The 15,324-nt window shown below is 37.2% G+C and overlaps 1 protein-coding gene across 3 annotated transcripts in view; it reads left to right on the top strand.

Annotated features, from left to right (window-relative positions):
• Positions 1-15,324, top strand: part of Kcc (kazachoc) — a 361,663-nt gene that overhangs the window by 256,153 nt on the left and 90,186 nt on the right. The window lies entirely within an intron of this gene.

Raw genomic sequence — 15,324 nt, 5'->3', positions numbered from 1 at the left:
TGCTGTTGTTGATTGTTTTTATCAGTTCGGAGTTTAGGTTTCCTTGTTTACGTCCTAATTTTAGCGAGTGTACAACTTCGTTGCAATATGTTATGGTGTTTAGTGGGTACATCGCTATTTTAGTTCTTTTCGGTCGCTTTGTTGTATTCGTATCCATGTTCAAGCGAGTTTTCAATTTAGTTTTGTTTTGATACGTGATACGTAGGTAGTTGTGTAATGATTGATTTTGCTAATAGATTTTGCGATTTTGTTTTTGTTTCGATTTAGTTACAATGTCAGATCATGAGCGTGATCGTAGTACGAGCCATCGTGGTAGCCGCAGCCCTAGTCGTGAGCGTCGTCGCAATAGCCGTGGTTGTCGCGCAGTCGTGAGCGTCGCAGTGGCCGCGATCCGAGTGATAGTAGGCGTCGTGAACGATCTCCTGACGAGAATACTCGGTTGAGGCTCGAAATGAAAACAATGATAGCTCGTCTTAGTGCGGTAGAAAATAAGTTTAGGGCTACGTCTATTCCAACGCGTTCGAGTGAGCACATGGCGGGTTCTGGTGGTCGTGATGGGTTAGTGTCAGAAAACGTGCACGATAGATCGCCATCGCGGCGCCGGCAAACACGATTGTTAGGGCGCAATGTTTCGCGATCGCCGAATCGCACGGTTTCACATAGTGTACGTCGTCCGTTATCGCCGCGGTGCAGGTTAAGATCCCCTCGGGACGTTAGTCAACGCCGGCGTTCTCGATCCAGATCGCCACGTCGTGGTAGTGAGGTGGATGCGTCGGTGCATTCTCAGGTCAGGTTAGGCCGAGTCACGAAAAAGTTAGGGCTTTGGTTGACACACCTGAACCGCAGAATGTCAAGCAGGTTAGTCAGTTCATGGGTTTAGCCAGATATTTTAGACGTTACATTACTGACTTTATTACGTGACTATTACTTACGTGAAATACGTCGCCAGAGAGCATCCGAATGACTACGTTCGAATCAAGAGCGTCAAGATGCATACGTCACCCAAGGTCGTAATTTGCCTCGTACTTTTGAAGTAAGTAAACTCATTGATTTTTGTTAGAAAACAGGCACAATCTACTGGGAAGCTGGATTCCTGTATGCGAGGGCCTTACCGCGTGGTAAGAATTCTTCCTCACGGTCGCTATGAGCTTCAGCTTGTGACCGGATCGTACGGTAAATCAACGCAAGCAGCTGCGGAATACATGATTCCGTGGCAAGGTGAGTGGACCCCGGATACATGCGAGGCATTCTTCGGGACTGGTGAATGAGCTGTGTTGTCCTGGTGTCCGTGAGTGGCAGCCAGAGTGTCACGCAGGTGACTTTTGTGTTGTTTACCTGATACCCTTGAGGGGTAGTCAGAACGTCACCTAAGTGACCATGTGTGTGTTTACCTGGTACCCTTGCGGGGCAGCCAGAACGTCACGGAGATGACCTTGTGTGTGTTGTCCTGATACTCCTCAATGCGGAGGTTTATCAGAGGGCCTCGGAAGTGGCTTCTTGATTTGTTGTTACTTGTGTGCTCGGACACTGTCTTGGAGTCGCTCAGACATGTGGTCCTGGAGCTGTGTACACGCAGGGTCATGCCACGAGTTGGCCTCTGACGAGTCGTGGTGTGTATGTGCGTGTGTAGCGTATGTCTACGGGGCAAACACTGTCCGTATTTTTATTGTTGTTAGTTTGGGTTGAAACATGCTTTTATGGGTACTGATTCACACATGCAAAGTTATGTCTCATGTAAGTCCGCATAGACCTCTATCGAGTCATGAGGGTGCACTCCCCCGACGGGAACTGCCCCAGGTGATTGGTACTCATATCTGCTTGTTTTATATCCGCTGTGTTTAGGCTGTGCTATTTTGTCAGTTTAGCTTACAAGTATACCAATTTGAATGATAACCTTTAGCGCTGACAAAGAATTTTCTATATTTCTTTGTGTGAATTTTCTCTGTGGTGGTATTTCGTTCTGTGCAGATGCAGAGGATGAGGAGTCGATAACTCCTAGCGTTACCCAGCCTTCCAATGTTGACGTTCCTGGTGACGCAAGTGAGCCGCAACCCAGCATGTCAGGGACGCAGACACGAGGCGAAGAGCCTTGTGTGTCACCCACCTTCACGTCGAGCGATGAAGGCTCAGAGCCTTCGATGCCAATTTTGGCGACTGATCTCCAGAGTGAGAAGATGAAGGAGTCCGAGGACGGTCTCCCGTCAGGAAAGGCCGTGTAGAAGATGGAAGAAGAGTGGGGAAAATATATAAAAAGCAGCGCCAGCACCCGGCGCGATCTCTTTGCTGTTCGGCTGTTATCGGGTCAACATCTCGGCAACGTCATTCTGTTTGTTGGGTTTTTCGTTAGATTGTTCCGTAATTGTTGTAATAGTTTCGGAGGTCTTACATTTTTAGTTTTTGTTTAATTTAATTTTGGTTTGTTAAATTTAATTGTTTTCAAAGTAGATTCGTTTTGTAAATTGTTTTCTTGAGGGTAGTAATAAATTTGTATTTATAAAAAATAACTTCTGGTCTTATTTCTAAGAATAATGTATTTCATCTAATGAAAATTCGTGCTGAAGGTAGTTGTATATAAAAAAATCAACAATGTATACCTTGTTTTATAAAAATACCGACTAAATGTGAACTGCAAGATGGAATATGTAATAATATCGCATGAGTACGTATAAGTTTAAATAATAATAATATAACCACAATATAACAATACCTATAATCAGTCTTAGCACATCTTACTGCTCGTCTAAACATAAGATCAATAAGACTAACTAATAAGACTAGATCATATATAGTTTAGTTTATATCCTATTACTGGGCTAAGGTCTCCTCTCCCTTTGAGGAGAAGGTTAGGAGCTTATTCCACCACGCTGCTCCAATGCGGTTGATATACATATGGCAGAATTTCGTTGAAATTAGACACATGCAGGTTTCCTCATGATGTTTTCCTTCACCGCCGAGCACGAGATGAATATATAAACACAAATTTGTCATTTGTGTATGTTATTCCATCACGGTGGTCCAATTTGAGTTAGAGGATAATAGCGTTACAAAATTTTGTCCAATTTGAGACATGATGACGATTTTACGTCGGCCAATCTCGTTACATATCACAGGGGATACATTGCATATATTGCACAAGAGTGGCTGCAAACAAAGATGCGCTCTCTACTTGCTCTCTCTCATAATATGCTTTACGTGGTTTTCGTGTTATTAAGAATTTTTCCACAGACAAACCAGATAACTTTTAATACTGACCGACTGAACTCTTACGGGCTTTGGTTCTACATAAGAAATAGTTTAATTAATCTTAATTTAATCATTAATTTTGATTTTATGTTCCATATTCAGCAGGACGGGAGGATTTGAGATAATACTTATAAGCATACACACACTACTACTACATAATACAAAATATATATTAAAAATTATGTTTATTGTGTAAATTGTACATATTATTTGATTAGTACCAAGTTTCATTTGTAAAACGAACTAGTTAATCTGAATCATTGAATGCCATTGGGCAAGTCGTTAAACTGCAACTTTATGCCGAACCATTTGTAGCTAAGTCCGACTCGCGTTTCGTCAAATCCAATTAATCTTATCTTTTTAATCTTTTAATTCAATAATGATAATTTAAATCCAATCAAAATAGTTAAATTTGAAAGAATCATATATATTTGGATTTATTAACACACGAATCTAATTTATAAACACGTAGAAAATACATATCAAAATACGTAAAATACGTTAGTCTCGTTGAACACGCTCCTATCTACGGCTGTATAACGAGGACCACGAATATATTATTACCGCTAAAAAAAAATTTTTTTTTTTTTTTTTATTTTAAAAGTTACAATAATCAAGAAACATAGAAACACATTTCAATGAAAGGCAACATTAATAAAATACGAATAAATTAAAAATCATGTTCCAATGATGTACTAAAAGGGTTATCCTTTCTTTCTTAATTAACACGAATTATTTCAGTCAATTTAATCAAAATTATAAGAATAAACTGTGCCTCCATCGTTGAGATAAGTATATTTTACTGTAAAGACTCAATACAACATTTTTCTAGGCTCAATATGATATACATATATACAATTCATAAATACATGTCGAGGAACTTATATATTATTTAATACAATAATATAATAATTATATAATATAATAATATAATCATTATTTAGGTCTTTATTTTGATATATGTATAATTCTAACAATAATGCAAATAAAAACCAAAGAGGTTTAATTATACTATTAAAAATTACGAGCCTGTTGGTGTCTTTATTAGGAACTACTATGAATACTATAAAAACATTCTATAATTTTCTTTTAGTTGCCTCCTTGGTAGGCCTCATTTTAAAGAACGGATGAAGTCGGTAACGTGATTACTAAAAAAAAAATATATAAGTTTCAACTCGATGATCGATATGTTGGGCATCTTAACTGTTGATAGAGGAATAATTTGATGATCCATTATCTTACATAAAACATGCCAAGTTTTAGTTTTAATCTAGGATTTTGTGACTAAGACTGCAAAACTCGAGTCCTAAAACATTATTTTTTACCCGATTCTGGAGAGTGTTGTGTTTCAGCAGGTGTGTTATACATACGCATATGTAAGTATATTCATTTGTTCCCGCATAACTTCTAAACTACTTATCATAATTAGTCAAAAGAAGTTCCGCTGTTTATAGGCTATATGACGTCACTCAAAATTCAAAATGGCGCGCTCTGAAGGACATAAATAAGACATTAACCTACGTACGGTACGGTATTAAAAAATATATATTTTTGGTATCTATTGTGTTAGATTTCAAATGAAAGGGCTAAATCGGCATATAATAAAGATATTACAAGCGATAGATCGCTGCTTTGCTTAAATTAATTCGGTAACACACTTTTTCGTAGTCAGGTTATAGTTTCATGCTTTATTTTTAAACCTATCTATTGCTTAAAAGAGACATTTCACCATGACAACAGAGTAACAAGTCATGACATCACAATGCCATTATGGATAAGAGGACCATCATCTTCCTGTTATTGGTTGTCAACATGTTGTCATTGAGAACGCGAAGAAGCTCGGCGTAGGGTTCCTTGGTATACCCTGGTTAATAGTGAAAAGTTAATAGTCCATCCATCTTGAAATTTTTTAATATAATTTTACCATACAATATTAATATAATTTAGTATTGAATTTAAGAAAACAAAATTTAGTTACTATTGTATCGGCGTGCATTAGTAGAGTGACGCTCATGTTTAGAACATGTCTTAGTGTGCGTGAGACAAAAGTAAAACAGCAAAAAAATACAAATTAAATTATATTAAATGAAATGGCAGTTAAAATTGGCAAAATTTGAATCTAGAAACCGTTAAAAACTCCATTTTTATTACAAATTATGCATGGTTTTCATTTATGACATACTTTGTATGCGCTCAAAAATAAAAAAACATTATAAAATTATTTATTTACTAACAAATTACAACCGTGCGAAGCAGGGGTGGGTGGCTAGTTAAGGATACGAGACAATGTTTCAAAATATACAGCCAATCTCATGACAATTGTCTTTGCCGCGTAGTACGTGATGAGTGATGAGTGATAAACCTAAAATAGATGCATGAAAACGTCGTAGTGCTTTCATCTAATTAACAAACATCGATTATTACACTTAGTTTCGGAGCAAACTTTGTGCGTGCCAGCCCAGCATTATCATATTTTACTGTTCAGTTATTCTACGGCCAAACAGCAATATTTAGTATTTCTGTGTTCCAATCTGAAGGATGAGTAGGCTAGATCAATTACAGCCAAATAGATAAAACATGTTAGCTCCCAATATTGGTTGTGTGGGTTTATCTGGTGGCTATCCATTGGTGGTGTAAGGAATAGTTTATACAGCGCCCATGCCCACAAACAGTAGTACCTTACCATCAAGTGGCCCATTTGCCGGTCCGCCGACCAATTTTAAATTAAAAAAAAACATACAGCCCAAAAGTTATCTTCAAAATTACATTAGTGCCTATGGAATGCTTCGTTCAATTTATATTACTTAGATTAATATTTTGTCCAAACTGTTGTTGGTTTTGACAGCAACGTGAATCATTAATCCATTGTTTTTCATTAGCCGTGTCGAGCCGTAACAAAAGAATTCACAATTAACATTTGCCTCGTTTTAATTGTTATTTGCAGTCGCAGTCAAATTTGTTTTCATTAATCAAAACTCCAAACAAAATGCATCTTTATCATTTTTATTACAATTTTTTTTTACATTACATTAACAACCTGTAAATTTCCTAATACTGGGCTAAGGCCTCCTCCCCCTTTGAGGAGAAGGTTTGGAGCATATTCCACCACGCTACTCCAATGTGGGTTGGTGGATACACATGTGGCAGAATTTCGTTGAAATTAGACATATGCAGGTTTCCTCACGACGTTATCCTTCACCGTCGAGCACGAGCTGAATTATGCAGTATAAACACAAACTAAGCACATGAAAATTCATTGGTGCTTGCCTGGGTTTGAACCCGCAACCATCGGTTAAGATGCATGCGTTCTAACCACTGGGCCATCTCGGTTCAATTTATTAATAATTAAATAATAGCCTTGTCTATTCAGTTTTTGGTCAACCCCTTTAGATTGTTATGAACAACGTATATACTATAAAAAAAAACTAACCTGAGTTGTGTTTTTTTTTTAAGAATACTAGCTGCATAGCAAAAATTGCAAATTGCAAAGGATTACTATTATTTCTTATAACCCCACAAATTTAGCTAAAAGCTTGCGCTAGGAGTAGGGAGGACAATAGCCCAAGAGATCAGGCTTGAACGTACGAGTTTTTACATCGCTAGGTGAATATTGATATAGCATCAATAGCGCATTGGTTTACGGGTATTATTTGAAGCCAACTATCAGCTACAACGAAAGCAGACTCCCACGAGCATAATTTGTCATCATCAATAACTCTGTTGTATGATAAACATAATCGTAACAATAACTGATTATATGTATGTATTTCTGCCTTTATTTTTCTTCATTATCATCATCATCACGTCAGTTGTAAACTTTATCGAGTCTATATGAACATCATAAATGTACATATATGACCTAAATTTAACCAGTTCATCAACCTTGGAAAGGGGTGTAAAAATTGTCAAATCGTAAACAACAACACTGTTTCGGTTTAAGGTTTTCTTGTTATTGTAACAATATATAGCAACGAAGTAAATTATACACGCGCATACGTATATAAGGATGTTGAGGACAGCTGTGTCACGACGGCATAAGAGAGCGTCGTGCAATTTGCCATAACCGCATACAATTAATGTTACACATAAAAACACACACATAAATGTTGAGTTGAGATCATAATATGCCGCCAACGTACGTAAAATTTACAGAAAGTGAAAGAATGAAGAATGAACGAGGAAGATTGATCGGTAGGGTTGTGATTGCTGATTCATTCAATTTTATCAAATTGTGTGTGTCGTAGAAAAACAAAAAAATAGGTCTATATTATAAGGAAAATTCATAGTCTTAGAAAGTACGTAAAACCTTTGATCATGTGCCCGAACCGTTCTTTTTGGATTTGCCGACTTGTCGCATTATGAGCATGACGGAAAACTTATGTTCTATTCTATGCCCAGCGCAGTTGACTAACCTCTCTTTTAAAGTGGTGACTAAAGTTGATCAGGTGAACATAATCAATTTCCAGTTTTCGTTGAATGCGTGGAACCGCTATTCCGGTAAAAATCTATACTAAATTTATAAATGCGAAAGTGCTTATGTCCGTGTGTCTGTCTGTCTGTAGCTCTTTTGCGGTCAAACCACTCAACCGAATTTGATGAAACTTTGCATGAAGCAAGCTTGAACCCCAAGGAAGGACAACGCTTTTTATGCCAAACTCCTGACGACCAACCATTGAAACGCGAGCGATGCCGCGGGCGACAACTAGCACTATATAAAATATTGACACGTTTTAAATGTAATAAGAAATTTTAATTAAGGGGATTACCGTAGTAAGAGGGTATTAATTTAATGAAGATAATTTATACAAATACCATTTATTGTACTGATAATGACTAGTGTAAAAATACAGTAGTTAAAAAGGAATACGTTCCATAATGAATATACTTTAAGGTACAATTATTTACTACTTAGGATTCTTAATTTAAAAAAATCATTCGTTGTCATTTAAATCAAATCATAATATAATTTATTCAACTAGGCTCTTACAAGGATTTCGAATCGATATTTTACTAGTGGTAGTGCCACACTGCATACCTTTGGGTTGCAGCCGAATGGGCCGGCACGCCCGGGGAAGTACCAGTACCAGTCTCTCACTCAAAATCGGCGTAAAGTGGTAGCTATGCTACCGCGTTTCGTCCGGTATGTGAGAGTCCCGGAGGCCCGATCCCCCACCCCCCAAAACATAATGGTTGTGCAGAATTTGGTTTCATTACCCCAGGAGGGTACCATCAGCGACTGCGGTGGAGAATCCCTCTCTGGGCATCCTGCCATCAGCTGCATATCCAGCCTGTTTCGTCCGGAGTACAGTGCCGGTGGCGCGGTACTCACGACCTCGTTTCGTGGGCTGCCGCCGAGTGTGGCACTACAAGTCAGCAGATTGGGATGGGATGCGGTCCTTCTTTGCATCCTACCCATGGGGGCAGGTTTGTTTCTCGCCGAATGATCCGAGCGTTGTTGCTGACTCTGTCGCCGATGTGGTACTTCAGGGTATGGAACTGTTCATTCCGTATTCTGCGGTCCCCATCGGTAGCAAGTTGCAGCCCTGGTTTGGTCGTTTCTGCAAAACGGCTTCACGCCGAAAATGGGAACGCTACCAAGACTGGGCTAACGCATCGGCGTCTCGTGATGTAAATACCAGCGCATTCAGAAAGGAATATAACTCTGTCTCTAGGTCCTCCAAAAACGTGATTGCTAAGGCGAAGACGGAGTACATTGGCAGAATTGGCGAGAGACTGGTGCGCCTCCCTTCAGGAACACGTGCGTTCTGGTCTCTCGCTAAGGCTGTCTTAGGGAATTTCTGTCAGCCCTCTTTTCCATCTTTGCACAGAGACGGTGAGTCATTGGCCCATACCGCGAAGGAGAAAGCTGATCTTTTAGGCCTAGACTCTAGATGACCGAGGAATGTCACCACCAATAATCCCGCCGTGTGTGTGATACCACGATGCCGGAGGTTACATTCCGGCAAAGTGCAGTTCGTAAAGCACTTCTTTCCTTAGATATTCATAAGTTCAGTGGACCCGATGGCATCCCTCCAATCGTGCTACGGACTTGTGCTCCCGAGTTGGCACCGTTCTTAATGCGTCTTTTCCGGCAATCCTATGCATTCGGCGTCGTCCCGAACTCCTGGAAGACTGCTTTGGTGCATCCGATCCCTAAAAAGGGCAACCGCTCAGACCCCTCCAATTATAGGCCTATAGCCATCACCTCCTTGTTCTCCAAGGTAATGGAGTCCATTATTAACTGCCAGCTCCTGCGGTACCTAGAGGAGTACCAGCTGATTAGCGACCGCCAGTACGGTATCCGTCGGGGTCGCTCAGCCGGTGATCTTCTAGTTTACCTGACTCATAAATGGGCGGAAGCAGTTAAGAGCAAGGGGGAGGCATTAGCAGCCAGTCTGGACATAGCGAAGGCCTTCGATCGCGTGTGGCACAAAGCGCTTCTTTCGAAGCTTCCTTCCTATGGGCTTCCCGGGAAATTATGCAATTGGATTACCAGTTTTTTGACAGATCGGAGCATCAAAGTCGTTGATCACCCACTCTGTTTCTTCTGCATATCAATGACTTGTTGCAAATCAGTAACATTCACTGCTATGCAGACGATAGCACCGTAGACACCTCATACACCGGCCGTGCTAATATTTCTCGGGAAAACGTCGAAAAAAACCGGAACAAACTGTTGTGTCTGAAATCGAGTCTTCGTTAAACAAAGTCTCGAACTGGGGCCGGCTAAACCTAGTCCATTTCAACCCCAAAAAGACGCAACTTTGCGCGTTAACTGCTAAAAAAACACCATTTGTCGTATCTCCAGTATTTGAGATGCTCCCCAGTACCAGATCCTTCCATTCGACCGTATCCAACGTAGAGTGGCTCGAATTATCGACGATTAAGCCCTTTCCGATCTGCTTGATCCTTTGGCTTTGCGTAGAGATGTTGGATCGCTCTGCATCTTCTACAGAATTTATCACGGGGAATGTTCCGATGAATTGTTCGGATTAATCCCGGCTACTGAATTTCACCTTCGGACATCTCGCCAAAATTCAAAATATCCGAAAATCCACAACAGCGCGATTTTTAAGACATTTTTTGCCTCGCACAACCACTCTGTGGAACCAGCTTTCGCCGGTGGTTTTTCCGAACCGATACGACTTGGGAACCTTCAAGAAAAGAGCGTACTCTTTCCTGAAAGGCCGGCAACGCACCTGCAAGCACCCCGGTGTTGCAGATGTCCATGGGCGGTGGTAGTCACTTTCCATCAGGTGAGCCTCCTGCTCGTGTGCCACATCTAACATAAAAAAAAAAAACAAGGTTCAGAATGTAGATCCTACCGAGAATAGGCTGGTTCTTCTCGGTGTTTATTACTCTATTCGACCAACTAAATATCATAGATATTTTAATAAAATACAAATATGATGATCATGTTTTATCTTTTATTGAGGACGGTGCAGCGGTGATACGATTGAGCAGACTTTATGGCCGGCTATTTCTGAAATAATGATGGTCGTAATTGGATTACTCAGTTGCCATCACACGGATGGTTGATTTGCAACTGCCAATATATAGAAACCATAGACGGTAAAACCATACGATTTTTTACTTTCCCGATACTCGGGGCTTCAGTTTTATAAGTCACTCGATCAAAGCAAATGCTATCTTAATTAATTTTAATACGATACGTAATAACCAAAAATTCTAAGCCTCATTCGATTGGTCATTCGATTCATTATTATCAATATCATTATAATACAGATGTCACTTTATCGAAACTTAAGCCTTTCTTAAAAAATTCAAGGTTTCTGACGAAGTTAGGATTTAGACTAAGATAAGATTGTGAATAGTCGTTAACGACGATGTTATTTTGGTATTGTAACTGTACCATTATTGATCAATGCCAAGTTAATCCATAAGCTGTTGATATGTCGAATAAAAATTGACAATCGATGTTGACAAAGATGATTAATACATTTTTATTAATTTATAGTAATTAATTAAATTATTACGATTTAATTAAAACCAAGTTTAATTTAGATTATATATTCTGATTATACAGATATATATTCAGATTATACAGATCATGTAGTAGTTGAATCAATGATTAACGCTGCTATATAAACCCTTCATATATAAACGGACTATCTACTAACTGTACTATATTTTATTTATTGTTAATGTCCAGCCTGTTACTGCCCTAATTCTTCAAATCCCACAGTAATCTATCTTATCTCTTTTATTCTCCCTATCGCGATAATTTATTCTTAATAATATTATAAAGGCGAAAGTTTTTATGTACGGATGTTTGTTACTCTTTCACGCAAAGTGTACTGAATGGATTTTAATGAAACTTTACAATAATATAGCGTATACATAAGAATAACACATAGGTTATAATATATAAAGATACTGTCCAAAATATAACGATATGTACTTTTTATAGATTATATCTGACATCCAACCTCTAAAAGTATCGATGTTTTCTATTCTCAAGTATTAAAGTATTATTTATGTCAATGCTCGATTTACTTCACAAATATTTACATATTATCATATTCCCTTGCTAAGTAAACCTTAACCTCTGTCAAACTACCCCCAGACCTTACAACTGCCACAGAAAGAGAGCCATAAAACACATATCAGTATATTTTTCATATCTGACTTTAAGGTTTTGTGATGTGATATAGTTGTATACAATATATCATCATCGATATCCGTAATTTACAGAGATTATGGATGTCTTAGGATTATTAATTTTATTGATTTGGAAATACCCAGAGACATACAGTGTAATAATTGTTTTGCTTTAATAATATTCTCTCAACATAAATCTACACTTTGTCTTGACTTTCATATATTTATATTAAATTATACGTTTTTGATTTTTCTTCTAATTCTTAATTTAATCCAATATATCTCAATAATTACAATAATCTCGTCAAGTTAGTTCGAAAATGTAATTCTATCTAGAAGGATTAAACTTTTATCCTTTCTTTCTTTCTTTCTTTAAATTTAACTAAAAGTGAACATTTAAACTATTTCTCCATTTGGGTCTGTCTTCGCTTTCTTCCAAACCACGCAACAGATTATGATGCAGTTATTACCAAAAGAAAGAACGATCATAGCGAAAGATTTGTATTTATAATTTGTTGACATTTTGAACAAAATGGCTGAATAGCCATGCAAAACCAGGACGGGTCGCTAGTACTTTTGAATCGTCATGTGTTGAATTAGATATAAAGCTAGCACCGGTTTGGAAAGTAGATTCAACTGACCGGCAAGAAACTCAGCAATTACAATTTTTGCTAGATATATGAATTCGATAAGTGGATAATTTTAATAGCCAGGTTCAAAATTTATTGTTACAGTTACCCGTTTCGCATCGAACATGTGTCTACTGTCTACATATTATATTATATAGTAAAATACAATTTTAATCAACGTTATATGCACAAAGTAACTGACATATTTATACTATTTATTGATATGGCTAAAATAATCAGGCCATATATAATAAAAACTAAATAATTTATTGGTATTAATTATAAACTGCTACTTGTACTGCACATCGAAATGTGCACACGCTGAAGTGATTAGAATATATACGATGGTATCTATTTTGATGTTATTTAGGCACCCGCAACCCGCAGATATATAATTATCTGCCGTGCTGCCGATAAGGTAGTCAAGTTTAAATGGAGATATCGTACATAACGTTCAGTTTTTATGTGCAATTAGATATCCCCCTTTATATATTAACGAAAACACACGATTGTATTTGTGCTATAAGCTTTACAAAAAATGTTTTTGATATTGTTTTAAATAATATTTCTCGATTTACAAAATGATATTTGTACGCATTACAAGTGATATTACAAATGTATCCATTAATTATATCAGTGATATTATTACCAATGTTATCATTAAAAATGATAAGATATATAAATAAAAATTACGGTACACTTAAATTGAAAATCGCGCTTTTTTTTAATCACGATTTGAATAAACATTATCCTTTGTAATTAAAATAGAACATTCAATAATTTATACTTATTTATATTTTTTATTATATATATATAAAGGGGCGCAGTTACTTTGATTATTGATTTGGATAATTAAGAAATCGAGTAGTTGGCAATAATGTTTGATGGCTAATTTACTTTTAAGAGCGGGTCACCCCGAATGGAGTTGTAAGCGTCATGGCAACGCAAATCGTTATGTTTTGACAACCGTCTCGAATGCGATGGTTGCTTCCAACCCATTTGCTCTTAATCGAGATGAATTATTGTAATCCTTTGATATTATTGTGTTGTACGATTATCGATTCAAATAATACAGTGAATAGACGATATTAAATACGTTTTATTTTGTGAATATCTACATTGCACGCTCACAAAGTCTTCCAAATGTCCGACCAATCCCCGAACCCGATTAACACTTGTAGCCCGATATATATATATATATATATCCGGCTACAAGTGTTAATGGAAAGAATAGGAATTATATTATTTTCTATTTCTATTATTATTCTTTCCATTTCCCATACAAAGAGAATTTTTCCCAACCAGTTTATAAATCACGGCGTTCTCGGGTAACGAACAAAAAAAAAATACAAACGAATTGATAATTTCCTTCTACACCTTTCTTTCCTTTTTAACGACGTAAAACCCTACTTTAATGGTGCTATGTGATACCATTTATATCGAATACAGAAGTAAAACAAAACACAATTTTTGTTTAATATAGTAGCACTCTGTATAGTCCCACGGCTAGTCAGAAATCTCCTCTGCTCTTGAGAAGCAGTTTTTAGAGCTTAATTAAATACACTGGATCAGAAATTTATTCGACAAATGCATGTTTCAGATTCTTCAAAGCCAAGCATGAGGTTGATTATAAACAAATTATGCCAAAAAAAAGACGAGATTTGAACGTACGATCTTCAGTTCAAATCGTGTTCTAGCCAGTGGTCCAACTCAGCTCTTATGTCGCTTTAATATTTCAGAATAAAGCAGCTTTGAAACTAGACAAAGTTTTATATTCAAGTTTTTGCATATGTGTTTGCTCCATACTTTAAACAGCGACAGCTATGATGGAAAACTGAAGGTTACAAGTCGTAATGAACAATTATCTGCAATTAAAAAGATAAATAATATGAAACAATAAGCACATACAAACATACTTTCGCCACGCAGATAATTGATATAAATTATTTTTTATTTAACCAATTTTTTATTGTTTTGGCTAACTCATCCTTTCAACAATATAAATATTAATGTGTCGTATAAAGCTTTACCAACTATAAAAAATATATGAGGGAAGGAACCCCAGTAAGAATTGATGGTTATTGATATTAAAATATATAATTCAACCTATACAACTAAATTAATAAATTGCAGACTCTGCATTCGTTGTTGTTGTCGACTATATTTACCTAGGGCATACCCAACTTTTAAAAAGAGTTCGATTGCCGTATCCAACTCGGGCAGCGTTTGGGAAGCTTAGTAACATCTTCTCGTCCCAAAGTGTTCCAAGTCGAAAGTCATCGCTCAGTGTGTGTTGTCATTGATGAGTTATGGACCAGGACTGGGCTCTTACTAAGAGCCTCATAACAAGGCTCAATGTTACACAAATAGCAATAGAGAGGACTATGTTCGAAGTTTCCCTACGAGACAGCGGATGCGAGCAGCGTCAGACCAGCTGTTGTGGAGATCCTAGGGAGAAAAATATATTTATCATCTTTAGATGATAAATATATTTTTCTGACAATTTTTATGAAATGTATCATCGAAGTATATAGTTTACGCGCCAGGTACACAAGGGAGTAGAAAGAGTCATAAGAATGCGTCATGCCGTTAGTCGTCACGTCATAAAAAAAATTGCGTCATGTTGTAGTAGTAAGTAGATCCTACAAATTAGCTGTTAATGCGTTTGGTATCTTATGTACAGGGTTCTTTACAATGACAACATATATTTGACTAAGATAATGGTGATTATCTTTCTTGATATGATAGTGATGTATATATAAATGGCGTATATGTTTCGTATTATATTTTGTTTCAATACCTAATTGGCTAGCATAAAGAGCTAAATCTC

The sequence above is a fragment of the Vanessa tameamea genome, chromosome 2, assembly GCF_037043105.1.
Source record: "Vanessa tameamea isolate UH-Manoa-2023 chromosome 2, ilVanTame1 primary haplotype, whole genome shotgun sequence".
NCBI lineage: Eukaryota > Metazoa > Arthropoda > Insecta > Lepidoptera > Nymphalidae > Vanessa > Vanessa tameamea.
The sequence above is the reverse complement of the archived record's forward strand: the minus strand, read 5'-3'. Positions and strand labels throughout refer to the sequence as shown.